The sequence below is a fragment of the Parasteatoda tepidariorum genome, chromosome 5 (assembly GCF_982258835.1).
Source record: "Parasteatoda tepidariorum strain Cologne lab strain chromosome 5, Ptep-v5.0, whole genome shotgun sequence".
NCBI lineage: Eukaryota > Metazoa > Arthropoda > Arachnida > Araneae > Theridiidae > Parasteatoda > Parasteatoda tepidariorum.
The window spans coordinates 107698933-107712136 of NC_141759.1; positions in this window are offsets into that span (position 1 = coordinate 107698933).

A 13204-nucleotide genomic window follows, 5' to 3' on the forward strand; every position below is an offset into this window, starting at 1 on the left:
AGGCCTAATTTTCTAGCACTGCTTTTCAAGTTACGGCGCAAAACCTCTATATACGATAAAGCTGTCATCCTACCATTAATAACTTCCAAATTTCCAACCCCATTATGCGCCATACAGCCCCAAACCATCACATTTCCCCCACCATGCTTAATTGTTGACAAGATATTTTTCTGATCAAGAGCAGTACCTTTTTTCCTCCAAACAGTTAAAATGCTTTTTGGCCAAAATATTTCAAACTTACTCTCATCAGAAAAAATAACTTGCTTCCAAAACTCCATTGGCTTACTTCGATAAGTCAGAGCAAACTCAAATCTCTTTTTCCTATTAACCTCGCTAATAAAAGGTTTCTTCCTTGGCCTCCTACCCCGAAGACCACTCATATGGAGAACATTTCTAATAGTTTGTGGCGTCACTGACTTGCCAGAAGTTGACGCAAAGTCGTTGGCTAAATTTCGAGCACTTTGAGTTGGATTTCTTAGGGCCATTTTAACAACATGCCTCCTTTCCCTGTCATTTACTTTGACTGGGCGACCAGATCGAGGTTTATTTTTCGTGGATCCTGTTTCTTCCACTTTTTTAATAATGGAACGAACTGTTGAAAAGCTCAATTTTAACTTTTTTCCAATATCCCGATAACTTTTTCCTAATTCACGGAGACATATTATCTTTTCTCGAGTGGAGCCTGGAATTTCACACTTCTTCGGACTCATACTTAATGAATAGAGAAATTCAAAATAACACTGAATGTAACTTAATACTCTAGTCTTAGTACAAGTTTTAAATCGGTTTCAGTAAGTGAATATAAGGTTTTATTCTTCTTATCTGTAGTGGTAGTAATGCAATTCGAGTGTGCCAATATTTTTTTTGTAAAATAAAATGCGTTTTTTCTATGGAATAATTTTATTAACAATGACGGGAATTTTACATTTTGTGATTTAGTTTTCATTTGAAAATTGAGTGTAATATAGTTTAATTGGTAAAGTTAGAACTTTTCGTTGCGTAAATATTTGAAACTATATTGATGTGCCAATACTTTTTTTACCGACTGTATATTAAAATAAGTTACGAAATGTTTTAAGATTTTAAAATAGGCTGACATAAATCAAAACTAGATACAAAAGCGAAGTATTTTTATTTCGCATTTCAATCACATAGACGAAAACATAATAATATGAAAAAATAATAATGAATTATCACATAGACAAAAATCGTACACCTATTAAAGTAAATAATTTTATATGGGTATACGATTTTCGAAATAGTTTTCATTTTTGTAAATAAAACAATTTCTATATCTAAAATTTCTAAGAAGTTTTTGTGCAGCATCATTTTATTACTACCTTTTAGCTAACTAGTTTCCGTACCTGTGAGGATAGAAACTTGCGATCAAAAATTCATCAACTTCCCGATTGACTGGAGCGCTCAAATCTCATTTTATGATCAAAATGAGTTTAGCTTCAATAAAAAATTCGACCAGTTTCCGACTAACTGAAGCACTCAAATGTTATCTAATACTTAATGCCAAGTAACAATAATTAAGTACAAATTATACAATGAGTATAAATTCACTTATTTTGCATTTTAATTTTATATTGATTTTGGATTCTAATTTTATATTGATATTTTTTGGATTCTAATTTTGAAGTGATTTTTCATAATCGATATTTTTATTTTATCTCCTTCATAGCTTTTAAATAAAAGAAAGAAAAATTATGTTCTGATTTAATAAATTAATTTCGAAATAAAATGATTGATATCTGTATCAAATTTTATTTATTTCTTGAATAAAACTTACGTCATTCCTTTCATTTTAATTCTTTGATTTTTTTAATTTAAAAAATAAATCATTAGAAAGAATTTTCTGATAAAAAACGTACCCATTTTTCAATAATTTTCTATAATTTTCCTTCTTTAACAAAATTTTCAAGTAATTTAAATAAAAAATATTTTAAAACATTCTGATTTCAAAAATTAAAAAATTTTCTTCCCACAAGATTAAGTAGCTGAAAAGTACAAATGCTAGTAAATTTCAAAGAATTACTAAATACTGAATTTACTAATTTAAATTACTCTCTTTAAGTAAATTTGTGGATATGAAAGTTACCTTTACTTCATCTTGAGAATTGCACTATTTATAAATTTTTATAAGAGTTTCAGAATAATAATAGTTTAAAAATTAATTCGCAATAATACTATAATAAAGTTAAATATTGAACGTTCTTGTGCTTTGCCCGAGATTGAAATTATGTTATATTTGATAAATATGTAAGCAGTTATTAAATTAAAATTATGACATAACAAAACGTCTACCAATTTATTAAAATAAAAAACGCCCCCCCCCCCAACTCTTTGACAAATAAAATTTACTATGTTTATTTTTAACTTCTACATTTCGAGCAAAAAATAACTTATAAAATAATTACCTTTTAATCTTATGTGGTTTCATGCTGCGTGTGTTGCGTCAGACATTTTTTTTCTGAATTCGAAAATCACCTGAAAGCAGTTTCTTTATCATGGCTACTTCTCCCAAAACTGAAAGAAGTGCTTTATGTATTAAAATTGGCGATATCTTACTAAAAGATGAATTTGGTACTAAAGGATTATTTAAAGTTATCATGAAAAAACGAGCATAGACATACGGTGTAGGGTATAGTGTGTCAATGTTTACAAACGCTAATCGAAGAAATTTGGCGATAGAGCAGGTTTGACATGAAAGCTTTCGCCAAGAATGCCAAGTGGTGACTATTGACACAGTAAGCACTTAAAGCTGGTATAAAATAGAAACTTTTAAATCTAATTTAATATTTTATTTTCAAAACTTGTTTACATCTAGCTGATGTTAACCAAATTTCTTTTTGCTTCACCTTAGAATATTATTTAAAAGATAATTTCTTTTACTTTTCATACATTAAGTACTTCCAATAAACATTGAAATTGAATTAAACAAAAATGAAGACCAAAATCTAATAAATCAAAATGGAAAAGTTCTATGAGCAGCTAAAAGAAAATTGTCTTAAGTAAGCAATTCAAATTAAAATATGAGAATTTAACTAAAAACCCAATAAATTTTAAAGATACGCATGCTACCAAAAACAGTACTTCATCAGGGGACTATTTCTTGGTTTTTAGTTAAATTCTCACTTTTATATTTAAATTGTGTGCTTTATTTCAAATAATATTAGTTTTAAATATCTGTAAATTCCTGCGTTAGAAGATTATCTCGATTAATTTATCCTTTTTGTTCTGTGCTTAGGTACTGTTTTTGTTTTTTGGTTCTGTTGGCGAGATTCAAATTAAATTGAAAGAGCTTATAGTTATTCTGCACTTTACGCCAAATGGAAGTAAACTGATCCGTGGTTGCTTAAAGGATAAAGAATTTTTCTCCGAATGAGGTGGTTCAAGTTTGAATCTCCGGAATTGGATGCTGTATATAAATACTCGCACAGACCACAGTACTGAAGTAAAATATTCTGCGTGGTCGACAGATTGTGGGTCAAAATCCCCAATACTGTCAGCCTGAGCCGTGATGGCTCAGGGGATAGAGCGTTCGTCTTCCAATGAGGTGAACCGGGTTCGAATCCCAGCGATGGCTGGTTGATACGAATTCCGCATCCGTCTTGCACCAACCACAGTGCTGACGTAAAATATCCTCAGGGGTATTACGGGTTAGAGTCCCCATGCAGTCAGGCTAACCACGGGAGGTTCTCGTGATCTTCCTCTTCATGTAACGCAAATGCGGGTTAGTTCCATCTAAAGTCCTCCACGAAGGCAAATTTCTCCTAATATTTGAACCAGGAGTTCCCTTGTCTTCTGGAATGTTTTCAAAATTCCTAGGCTACGGAGTTGAACATTAGTAGTCGTAAACCCTACAATTGAGCTGGCTGTTCAACGACGATTATAAAGCAGAATACTGTCGGCCTAACCGTGAGAAGTTTTCATGGTTTTCCACTCCATGCAACACAAATGTTGGTTTGTTGTATCGAAAGTCCTCAAATGTAGGCTAGTTTGATTCGAGAGTGCGCTTGTCCTCTGGTTTGGGTTCAAACGGCCAAGGTTATGGAACGGAGCAATAATGATGATAAATCCAGAAATGGGTCTGCTGTTTAATGCCAGTTGTATAATAAAATAAATTTATTTGAAGGCACATATTTTTCCACTAAACATAACTGTTTTTCATTCATTAAAAGTTTGGGAGAAAAGAGATTTTCCTGCTATAAACCGTGCAATGAAATGTAGAATTCTCGTTTAAATCGTAGTTTATTTATTATAATATGTTAATGTCTTTAGGGTCTTTTTAAGTTTAAACATAGTTGTCCGTAACTTGTTTTTGATGAAGGAACTTATGCAAAAAATGAAGAAAAATCACATTTTTTCTTTAAAGAAGGAAACTATTATACATGATCTGTAAAATATTTGGAAATTTACATATTTCCAGAACCTTTAGACTTCAATAAATAGTGTTCTATAAAAGAGAGATAAAACGGGAACTATTGGTTAAGAGTAAACTTGCGATCGCAGCGTAATGTTGAAAAGTGTGGCAATTGGTAATAGCATATTTAGAAAGAATATAAAAACAAAATGTGTCAAATGTATATAAAAAGCTTATATATATATATATATATATATATGCATGTACATACCAAATATTTCCTTCGAAATATTTGGAAATGTATATATTCCTTCGAAACATTAATACTTAAGATACAAAAAATCTTTGTTTATAGCCAGTTGCTTCAAGATCCAATTTGTTTGTAGAAAAACTGAAAATAATTTTATCGTAATTTAATTTACCTGGAAACAAAAGCAAATACAAGTTCTTTTAAAAAGAAATTAATAAATCTCACAACATCAAATCTTCAGTTTGTTAAATCGCTTATTTCAATCTCCATTCACTGACTCCAAGGCAACACAAAACAAGGAGATAATTTTCAGAATTTCTAGGAGTATAGAGGGAAAACAAAGAGAAAAAACCGTTGCTTGTTATAGTTCCTTTACGCCGCACTGGAGCTGCACAATGGGCTTTTGGCGACAGTCTGGGAATCATCCCTGAGGATGATCCAAAGACATGCCATCACAATTTTGATCCTCTGCAGAGGGGCTGGAACCCCTGCTTCGGTAACCGCTGACCTGTACGCGAAGTCGAGCACTTTTCAGTAGGACAGTTTAGCGAGGACCCATACAGCACACCCTCGGTCTCTACGCAGACTGATCCAAGTGGTCGACCACCCGCACACTGACAGAAGTCAGTGATGCTAGACTTCGATGATCTGCTCGGAATCGTGTCTTAACGATCAGTCCACTGTGGGACAAAAAAAACCGTTCCAAAATTAATAATATTAATGAAGTTAAATATTTTTATATTTACTATTTCATTAAAAAAAATTTGAAGAGCCATTAAGAAACTATATTTGAGCTTACGTCATATGAACAAGAAACCAAGTATACTTACCGAATCCTAAATATGAAAATACAATTCTTGTCAGGAAATTACTTCGCAAAAGTTTAAAAACGGTTTAAATTCAGTCATCGTAATGGAAGCTTTTAACAACAACCAGACAATGGCCTTACATAAATGCCACAATATTTCAAATTATGGGTTAATCTGATTCACGGCAAAATAAACTTCAACACCCCCTCTCCCCCTCTTGAATCGATTAGCGACCGACCTGACTTAATTTCATTGTTATCAATAAAATACATGGTAGGAAACTAGTTTGTTGTTTCCAAAAAATATTTTATTTTTTCTTAACTGAAAGCTGAAACGGTTGCAAACGTTGTTACGAAGTTTTTTCTTCGACTCGCCCCCGTCCTTATGCTTTTAACAGTTTTCTAATTTAAAACATATTGCACGCGAATGTCTACCATTACAAAAAGAACAAGCCTTTACAATTTTTAACAAAACAATTATCATTACAACATAATAAGCATCTTCTTTCGCGTAATAATTTCTCTCTTTTATTTTGAGCCTTCAAATTCTCACATAAAGAACTCAAATGATTTTGACTACATAATATACAACCATTCAAAGCTGCATTAGTCAGCAATTCATTCGCAGAGGATATAAATTTATCCCGAATCCAAGACTGTTCCTGACTGTTGCAAGTGAAAAGCTTTCTCTCTGACGATGATAGCGTTATGTAAAATTCATTTCGATCATTGTTACAAACCTTTTTCGTATAATGGTCCCTTTTAAAATATTTTAAGAAGTATTTAATTAAGAAGTATTAAATATTTTAACGGACCACTCCCCTGCGAAAGAAATAATTGCAAAAAACATCAATTATTAGAAAACATTTAAATATATTATTTTAATAGTATGCAAAATTTTTAAAGTTAAAATTCTTAATATGAAGGTTGTTACTGCTTTTCCTCAATTAATAAATTGAATTGAGGGATGGTTTTCGACAAAGCAATGCGCATATCATGTTCAACATTCAATCAATTTCGATGTTCTGTTTTTATTGTCACAAGCGTAGATAATCCCGCTTAGAAATATCAAATAATATTAAATCAAATAATATTTGACATGGATATTAGAGGGCTGTGTGCAGTCCGAGCTAATTTTGTGGTATATCGATCACGGGGTGGCTTGCCGCTCACAAATCACCTAGTTTCAAATATGTATGTATTTTCACCTTTTAGAAAAAGAAAATCAATGTTAGTTAAATATTATTGATCCAAACGTTTTAAAAATTAAGAGTATTTTGCGGACCCCCAAAATATGACCCATGGACCCCTAAGGGGTCCATGAACCATAGGTTAAGAAACCCTGATTTAGATCATGATTAGTACTTGAAATTCGCTCTTTACTAAATTCTAAAATAAGATCACTGAGAAATAGTTTCAAAATAATTGCACTAAGCATATGTTTCCGATTTTACACCTAAACTTTCAAGAGAACGAATTTGAGTTTGACATTTAAAATAAAGATTCTTTAATTCCTGCAAATTAGAAGAAATTTTTAAAGGGGTCATATTTAACTGTTTAGACATATGGGCGTTAATTAACACATCTTTCTGACCATATGTATCTTGAATTAATTTAAGAGCTGGTTTATAGTTGTTTTCTGTTATCGGAAAACCTTTAATGCAAGAAAAGAAAGTGCCTCACCGCCAAGACAACCAAATAAATATGAAAATTTTTCAACATCTGAGAGAGAAGTATTTTTATCAATTGAATTTTCATATTGATTCCAGAAATTCAAATACTCTGATGGATCGCCATAATAAGTATGAATTTTTAATTTAGGCAATTTTGAGCTTATATTTGATCCGCTGCGATTCACTGGGTTTTCTTGCACATTATATTTATCTTCAATTACGTTATCCGATTGCAACGATTTTATTTTGTTTTTTAATTTAACAGTAGTACAAACTACCTTTAGAAACATTTATTGGGATTTAACACAAACATTTACACATTAACACAGACACAAGACATAGTGCGTTTCGTATCATATAGGAATTACATAGGGGGCGCTGCTCGAGCACTTCTGGATACGAATATTCTTCACAAACGTAGCTTAAACTATTGTGACATAAAAAATTTCTGATGAGTTTTGTTTTTACTAAAACAATATTTAAATTCTTTGGAAAAAAAAGTGGTCATAAATATTTTCCTAAGAGGTGCATTTAACTTTCAAAAAAATGAAGCAATTTTTGAAACATTTAAAAAAAAAAAAATAGCACTATAACATTATAGCACTATAAAACCAATGATCTTTCGAATCAGCAATAAATATTGAAATGCGTATATAGTCATGAGATATTACTATTGATGTAATAACTACTTTTCCCAACACAACCTATTTGAAAACAGCAAATATTAATTGATTTAGTTCAACTTATTTCATTATTTTGAGATGTTGCAGTAATTTACGAAATACATTTCTAAAGTTTTAAATAAAAACATCTTTGAAACTCTCAGAATTATTTCCAATAATTCCAGGAAAAAGAAAATAAATATGTGAAACCAACAAACGAAAATAAATATGTGGCCACATATTTATTTAGCATATTGTACACATAACCCACCCACATTTCACCAATTCACATATGCGAACCACACATTTATTTAGCATATTGCATACATATTGTCTCCAAAATAGCTGCCTCTTTGTCTCCTCTCCACTGGAAACTATCTGTAAAAAAAATATAATAATAGCAGTACAAAATTGTGCTTATTCCATTCAAGTTTGACCCAAACGTTTTTGAAATCGGATCTGATATCAGTTGATATCAGTTAAGTAATTTTCTATGGGGGCTCTGAATTCCGAAAAACACAGTGGCAACCTCATCCCCCAATATCCTATCTTTTTTCCTTTATTTGAAAAGGCTAATTACCTTTACATTGACCGAAAATAACAAAGTGAGTAAAGATTTGAATAGGAAAAATTACAATAGAATTTATTTCTTACTTTTCTTTCCATTTTTGAAGTATAATTTTGGGTATTTACTACTTTTTTTTTTCCTTCCTAGGGTGTGTGTGGCTGGTTTCTTGGGGGCCCTGTTGTTCCATACATTTTGCAGGTGGGATCATGGGTTGTATACTCAAAATTTTGTGAACTTCGAATTTAAAGCCAATGTTAAGTATATTTATGCTGCATAATTCATCCTTGCAAAGTTGAAGTATTATTTTGCATAGAAATATTTTTCAATTTTTACGGGGAGAGGTGATTTTTAAGGGCCCCTAGGTGTGAAACATTTTGCAAGAGGAGCCCCGGTTTTTGTTACCATACCAAGTCTCTTAACTCCTTATTTTATGCATACTATGCCACAATTGTAAATTTTTTCGTATCATAATTGCGAGGATGAAGTAAATTTTTGCATTGAAGTATTTTTCCTTCTTTTTTACCATTTTTAAGGTGGGGGGATTTTTACGGGCCCCTTAGTCTCAAATTTATGCGAACGGGTCACAGTTTATACTCAAAGAATTTGTAAACTCAGAATTTTATGTAAATGTATTAGGCTGAAGATGTGGTCGCCTTTAGTTATTTAAATCATGACCCAGTTACACAGCTTCGGACTCATTCATAAAATGAAATTCAAAAATATTTTATTGATTCCAAGAATAAAAAAATAACACATTTTAAAACTATGTTAATTTTTTTAAATGCTTTTTTCCATTCATAAACAGAAGGTTCAAGGGCCCAACGTTTAAGGAAGGCTCACAATATTTACTTGAGCTCAGGGGCCGATTGCATTTTCAGGTTATGGCCAGTTCAACCCTGTCTTGGATGATGAATCCAAGCTCCAAACAAAACAAGTTTCCATCAATTTCAATCAATCTCGGTCCAAGAACCTTGAAACATATGGAGCGCCATTTGACGTTATTAAAAAGAAAAATCTTTGTATCATCAATTACTAATACATGCCCCTCCTGCGAGAAGGGTTTTACTTTGTTTAAAATAATATATAAATCAAATTAAATTTTATAATAAATATAATTTTTCCAAAGAAAAACTTTAACTGAAATGTAACAGCTTTTGTTAGAAAAAAATCAGAAATATTGTCATCATTATTATGCACTGTCTTTAAAATTTTATCCTTAATCATATCTTTAAGAGAACGAAATTTCAAAATTATAGGCTAGTTTTATTTGATGATTTACTACTTTATCAAGTCAATACACGCTTGACTCTTGGCCTTAAGAATTTTATTTAAAATGATTTTAAGTACTACTACTAATGAATAAACTAAACATATTGTTAACTAATATTCTTTAGTTAGTGCAATTAAGTTTTGAAAAAAAATGAAAGTTAATTTTAGCAGAAACATATTTGAATAATTTTAACGAGAGTAATTTTTCGTCCCAACCAATTGTTAAGTTTCCGTTTTAATTTGTGGAAATGTTTTGTAAAATTAGAGTCGTAAATGTTTTATAGGTTTTACTGTGAGACACATATAAGCAACAAAAACGAAATTTTTTTTTTAATTGGATAATATGTATTCAGTATTTTCTAGCTTCAGCTACCTTTTTTATTCAAATAGGTAATATTAGGAGCATATAATTTTTTTTGACAACAATTGATGAGTGCTGTTTCGTTTATTTCTTCAGACAATGACTGCAAGCTAGAGCAGTTTCCCATCATTTTTTTATTTTTATTTTATCATAGTATATGAAATCAACCGTAAAACAGGTTAGCATTGTCTTAATATATTCGCCATATTGTATTTTAAATTTTAATTCTTTTCAATATCCATTAAAACCTAGAAAATTGATTGTATACACATCTTTAAACTCTTAAACATTAACAACTATCACTTACTGCTATTTTTTTTATTTGTTTTATTATAATATTTCGTACAAATCATCTCAGTTTATTTTACGTTCACAAATAGAAAAATAAAATAACAAAATAAATTTTAATAAATAAAACAAACTTTGCAGATTCATAAATTTTTCTGACTTTTCGTCAATGTTTAACAATAAGTCTTTTCGATTATATTAAATTAGAAAAAATGTTTAGCATTAATAAGAAAACGGTTGATTAAATTGTTTTATTAGTTTTAATCAGAATCCAATTTTCAAGGAAAACGTCACATCAATAATTTATTTCCGTCCAAATTGTGTTTGACCCAGAAAATGTGGATTAGCAGGTGCAATTCCTTTTTTTGGAAAAAACCGAACTCCAACAAATACCAGTCTTTTTCTCTCTGCAATTCAAGAAAAGATCCGCCTTCCTCATAAATATTCATCCTCAAATCAGATATCTCTGCAAATAAAGTTCAAATGATGTCCAATAAACATTATCCTTGAAAAGGATATACATTAAAGTAAAATGTCCAGTTCCATTCAATTGAAGTACCAACAATAAATTAAGGAGCATTATTTGAATAGTGATATGCTGCCGGAAAAATTACTATTTTTATTGTTAATATTTTTTTTATGAAAATAGAATAGCAAGGTAAGTTTGATTTTTCTATGTTTAATTCAAAACTTACTTATGCATGCACCCGAAAAGTAAAGAATATTAAGTGTTGTTTACGCCCAGCACTGAGCTGACAATTTCGTAAAACAGTTTCAGTAAATATTAGGGTTGATCAAAATAAAGGAATCGTTTCTTCACTAATCATACGCAAAGAATTTTTCTTTCAGCCGCAATATTTTAGAAGCTTTTACATGGCAAATTTTTTTAAATCCTAATTTGAAAATCGCGCTTGAAGCTCTTATATCATTTTTATCCATGCGGATGGAACAAAATGAGCGTTAGAGCTTTTCCCGGTGATTTCCACCTAGGAATGTTGACAATCACATCATCATTTTGGTAAGTGCTTGAAATATGATAGATATAGTTAAGTGCCACTGCCTGGTATGCACTTGCCCGGTATGCCTTACATCAATGTTTTCTTAATATTCAGTGCCGCTGCCCGGTATAAATTGCCCTACACTGATGTTTTTTAAGCTAAGTGCCACTACCCGGTATGCATTTAACCGGTACTCATAACCCTGATGTTTCTCTTAATCTATCCTTTGCAGATATTAAAATATCGAATAAATATAATAACATCAATGAAAAATCAATAACACATCGGATATAACAAATATTTTGGACATTCACCAAACCGACTGTGTGATTGTTGACATTCACCGGGGAAATCGGACATTCCCTTGATTTGATAATTTACGGTAATATTTTCACTGCATAAATCCTCTCTGTAAACAAATATATTGTATTAAACAGTTGTGCAAGTTATGTATCTTTTTACAAAATATTAATTAAGGAAATAAAAAAAAATTGTTTACTGTATACTTTTACTTCAATTTTTTTTGTAATGAATATTTTAAAGTTCTCGCTCTAAAACGTCTGCATCTCATTGAAACAAAGGAAATGTGTTTGAACTATTTTATATGGGATTTAATGGAAGGGAAATTTTCCCCACTGTTCAGTTGAAAGGGAAAACTTCGCTATTGACAGTTTTCCCTGTTAATTTCAGCAGTGATTTGACTTTTGGGGTAATGGCGTATTTCCGAACAGTGTATGAGGAAATGACCCTTGATGACCACCAATCTTTTTCATTGAAGATTAATGTAGTTTTATTGAGGACTTCTAATCGAAAATCCCATGGCAATTTATTTACGGTCATTGGTAATTGGAAAAGTACGTACCACAAAGGCTGCCAACTTGTTACGCTTTTTGTAAAAATGTATTCTAGTGGTAGATAAGTTAATGTGTAAATGCAATTTTTTTTTTAAAAATTTAAACTTATTTTCCTAGCCACTACCTATAAATGATTTAAAAGTTCATGGGCAACGCCAGTTTTTCCCCTGCTCTTTCGTGGCAAAACTTTTAAAGCTTTGGGTGGATTGCCCCTTTGATCAGCCAGCGTAGGGACCGAGAGTGCACGGTTTCGTTCCTCGTTAAACTGTTTTACCGTAAAGTGCTCGATTTAGCGAGTACGTCATCGTACTATCAAATCAGGGGAGCCATCCCCTCTGAGGATCAAAATTGCGATGGCATGTCTTAGGATCATCCTCAGGGATGTTTCCCAGACCGTCACCAATACCCCACTTTCCAGCTCTAGTGTGACTTAAAGTACCTACCTGAACGCTTTGGCATTTCAATGTCTACCACTCTATAAAATATTTTATAAAAAGCGTAGTAATAGGTTGACCTGAAACCGGTTTGAGCCTTTTAAAGCCTCAGATGATTAACCCCTCTAATGCAAGTTTCAGTTTTTATGTCTCTATCACTTTTGAAGAAATCAAAACTAAATCTTTTGAAGAAAGGGGACTGGCCGATATGCTATTAATATATTGCAAACGAGTCGCGTAAAAATAAGTTTCTGAATTTTCTACGATCCATACGAAAGTTTAAAAAGTTTTTTTCTTTTCTGCTATAAATCCTAATAGGTCTGGAAAAAAATGTTAATTTATTACATAATTAAATTTAAAAGAAGAAGAAAAATCTTGTCACCAAGTTTCTGATTAAGAGAAAATTCAAAATGATACGTAACAAAATTATTTGCAAATTTGTTATATTATATTTGTTATTGATAAAGTTGCGGCCCGCCATTTGACTATTGTTTTTAATCGTGGCCCCCGGCTTCATGTAACCCCTGGCATATGTGATACCCCACTTTGTTTCTGTCAAGTAAAAACAGATCCTTTAAATTAAAATAAACTATATTTTCTCACCCAATAGAATAATAAGAGCCGGGATTACCCAGGGTAGTATTCTCTGAGAAATATTATATATAATTTA